The sequence below is a fragment of the Garra rufa genome, chromosome 5 (genome assembly GCF_049309525.1).
Source record: "Garra rufa chromosome 5, GarRuf1.0, whole genome shotgun sequence".
In the NCBI taxonomy this organism is placed as follows: domain Eukaryota; kingdom Metazoa; phylum Chordata; class Actinopteri; order Cypriniformes; family Cyprinidae; genus Garra; species Garra rufa.
This window is the reverse complement of record NC_133365.1, coordinates 25204391-25208940: the sequence shown is the minus strand read 5'-3', so window position 1 is coordinate 25208940 and position 4550 is coordinate 25204391.

Sequence of the window (4550 nt, the reverse complement as noted above, 5' to 3'; positions counted from 1 at the left end):
GCTAGATAAGACAATTTTTCCTCAGCTGGGATCGTTTAGAGCATTTTGAAGCTGCTTTTAAACTGCATTTTGGAAGATCAAACTCAGGGGCACCGTTAAAGTCCACTATATGGAGAGAAATCCTGAAATGTTTTCCTCAAAAAACAATTTGACTGAAAGAAGATAAACATCTTGGATGACAAAGGGTGGGTAAACTATCTGTAAATTCTTGTTCTGGAAGTGAACTTCTTTAATGCATTTCATGTTGTTAAGAACGACGAATATATTTTCTTTCTCTTAGTATTTTTATATCAGTATGATACAAGATTATTCTATTTAAATCAATGTGATAGCAAGTACCCATCACTGATTATCGATAGAGGACTTTATACTTACTTACATTGTAGCTGGAAGCAACAGCTTAAAGTTAAACATGTCTTGATGGATTTATTACAAACAACTTTTTCTTTCACAAGACATTAATTGACTGGAGTTGTGTAGATTGCATGTGGATTATTGTCATGTTTTTATCAGCTCTGATTCTGACGGCACCCATTCACTGTAGAGGATCCACAGGTGAGCAAACAATTTGATGCTAGATTTCGACTAATTTGTTCTGAAGAAACAAACTCATCTACATCTTGGATGGCCTCAGGGTGAGTACATTTTCATTTTTGGGAAAACTAATCTTTAGAATACTTCTCACTATTCAGTTCAATATGTCAGCTTCTGGTTCAACCAATGATGTGAGTTTAGGACAGGACTACCTGCTTGTCTAAAAAGGAAGACAGGAAGTACATCCCAATTTGCACACTATTTTGCCATTTTGTAGTATGAGAAGTGAGAGTGCGAAAAGTTCCAATGGGAAGAGTCCATAAAATACTGTGATGAATTTACTTGATTTACTTATTTAACAAACAAACAAAAAAAGTGTAGAAACCCCTTATAGCACCTTTGCAAACACACTGCAACACTGTAGTAGTAAATTGTGTGCAGGCAAGCATTTAGAATCTAGTTTTCATTCCATTTATGTCACAGACTCACCTGAGAACCTTGTGTGTGTAACAATATTTCTGGCTGAATAGGAAGTACGTAAAGTTTCTAAACAGGTTCATGTGACTAGTATTCAGACCACAGTCACAGAGAGTAAGAGGATGGGGTTTGGTTTTCATCAAAAGCTGTGCGCCGTTTTTATTGTAGTATTCTAAATTTACATTAAAAAAGAAAGTCTGCCCATGTCCTAGATCCATTATGAAAGTTAACGCACAAATTCCATATACATCTCATTGTATTTTACATAGAGGATAAGAGTATAGGCATGGAGGTGGCATGATCAATCACAAAGGTTAAAAGAATCAAAAGAGATTAAAAAAAAAAAAACCCTGAATAAATAGAAGGTGCTGTCTATTAGCAGAGAGTATGTAAGCATGTCACTCTTTTGAGAAGTTCAACATAAAGCCAGTAGCGTGGAAAATCTCGCGCCCTCCATTTACGGATGAAGAGAGAGGGGTTCCAAGCGTACTAAAGCAGAAATGTGAGGAGTAGAGCGAGATGACAATGGAGAGCCTAACTTGTCTGTACAGGTGCATAAGTTAGAGAGTACATCTGGTGGTTACACAGACACTAAGACATTGACGTCTAGTTAAAATGGTAAAAAGCAGGTTATCTTTTGCCGATACCTGTATTTTCTTTTTCTCGTAGGCAACAAGACATTAAGGTGTAAATTTGCCTCGGCCAATCAGGGCAGACCATTTGAACGTCCAATAGAGCGCAACAGTGGTGTTTCGGATGTAGAAAATCCCATTTAAATTCTCGATAAGGAATTGATTTCTAACAAAATCATGAAAACTTTTAAACAGATGAGAAACCACATGCTTAGTTCGATTTGAATATAAAAACTAAATAAATAAAAAAGCACTAAAAATGCTGTATTTACTGTGAGAAACTACACTACCCATAATCCTGAAGAGAGCTCCACCAATCAGAGGCTGTGCTGCTACACTCTTAAAAATAAAGGTTCTTTAATGGTTCTATGAAAAATCATGAACAGTCATGGAACCTTTCAAATGCAGAAAAGGTTCTTTATAGTCAAAAAAGGTTCTTTAGATTTTCAAAATGATCTTCAAAGTGGTCCTTTTAGAAGGCTCTTTGGGGAACCAAAAATTCTTCTATGGCATCACTGCAAAAACACTCATTTGGAACCTTTGTTTTTAAGAGCGTACAATGGCAAAAAAAAAGGCAAAAAGAGTTCAGTAATGACTACTTACTCCCATTAAGCATTGCAAATTACAACCAAGTAAATGCATGTTCACGTCAAAATAAATATATTTGTTTGGTACGGTAAAATTTTACACTTTAATCAACAGCTGTTAATGTGTCTGTTCCCAGATAGCACGCAAACATCTGCAAGATGTCTGTTAAAGATCTCTTGATCTGGAAAGCATCTGCTGTGTACAAATATCTGTAAGATGTCAGTTTTACATACATTTTAACATCTAGTAGACGTCTATTTGACATCTGAAAGGAAATGTCCAATACACGTATTGCAGATGAGCAAACTATGTCTTGCAGATGTAAATGCAGACGTCAAATAGACATTTCTGCGATGTACGTGTGCTATCAGGGTTCACACCATTATAGAAGGACATTCCAGACTATTTTCAAAAGGAACTGCAAATTGCATTTTCACCTGCGTTTTCCATATGTGGATGCATAAACAGTAGGTGCATTTCCATTACAGATTTGCGCAAAACTTTTGCGATATTTCATAAATGTTGATAAAAAAAAACATTTGCGAAATGACGGCGTTTCCATTAACCGATGTTTTGCGACTAAAACGTAATTTTTTCCTCTCGCTATAAGTCATGACGATGGATGTGGGTAGGTTTATGTACATACCAGCCCCCGCACTAGCCATTATTTTTAATCGTTAGTGACGTAGGTGTCTATAGTAGTAATAAATAGTAATGCTCCAAAGACTTGTGCAGTGTAAATAAGGGGTTATCCCAGTTTTAATGGCAAGGAAAGCCCCTACGTACGTAACATGACCTGTAAATGCTAAATATTCCTTTTCAAATTGCCTATTGCAATATATGGGAGTTTTTGCAAAATTGACGTGTTTCCATTAGGCATGTTTTCAATTCGCAATTTCAGTTTGTGCAAATTGAAAGGTAATGGAAATGCAGGTACTGATATAATTCAAACAACTGCAAAGCTTGTGTTACTGTTTGCATTGCGTTTTGCACAGTGCCAAATGTACAGTGCCAAACCTCAAGTTTGAATTCCATTGGCTTACATGGAAACCTGTCAAACAGTGTCAGGGGCGGGACTGTACTATGGGGTGTGTTTGTATTGGGAGGAGATGGATCATGCTGAATGAATGCTATTAACAAAGGAGATAATCGGCAAAGGCACCGCAAAGGCAGCTACCAGTCAGCCGATAAACACGTGTTAACGAACAGGTCTTTTTTTAACAAACAGACTCTGTTCTTAATATCATTGTTTTTCTGATTTACAGGCTTCCGTGTAAGGGATTGGAAATTCAAATGCTAAAGGAATTTCATTTTCATTTGAGATTTGGCAGGTTACAGATTATACGCGACGGAGCGAAAGTGAAAAAGCAGCCGTGGTAATTGATATTGCCATTTAAATATGACTCGTAACACTCGGAGAATAAAGTGGCAAATGGGCTTTGCTTTTCTATTTAAAATCTGGCAGTCACTCTGCATTCGCGAAAATTGAGTTTGGATCATCTCACAATTTATGCATCCACATATGGATAACGTAATATAAAATACAATTTGCAATTCCTTTTGAAAACTGTCTGGAATATTCTTTCATACACCAACCATGTGAATGGACTTTTTAACAGAAAGGTCTCTTTTCCACTGCACTGCAAAGAAAACTGGCCAAAAATTAAGATTATCATTTGCGGCCACATGTCAGAGCCACTGCTGTTACAATTCGAATTTGCATTATTCAGCCTGTCCTCCAATGTTTTACACATTGGTCTGAACAGACAATTTCATATTTCAATTCAAATCGAACCAAATTTGTAGCGAACACTTGATGTGAATAGGGTATAAATCTCCCTAAATCTTCAAACTACTATATATTCAATATATATTACATTATGTTGAAATTTACAAATATACAATTAAATGTTTTTATCCTATACTGACAAAAAAGTCAGTAATTGTAGCTTATTCGATTATTTAATTCACAATGCTAACGGGTAAAATGGTTCAATCTATCAATGAACGCATGCAACCTTGTGCCTATTTTGAAACTGGTCAGTTTAATTTTTGGCTTATGGAGAAAATGAATGGGAAAAACACTGTCACTCATAAAGTAGGCAGTCACTGTTGCACTCTATAACGTCGTAGATGAGGATTGGAGCCGAGTGACAAAAGCATTTAGCAGTTTTTCTCGCAAAGCTACTGCAGGTTCCAATTTTGCGGTCGATTTCCATATTAAAGAAAAAAGAAAAAGAAAATCCTAAATTTGTAGATATTTCACCCATTTCAAGTGGGCTCTGTTCAAGTAACCCTGGGAAAAAAGTTAAAGAAAGC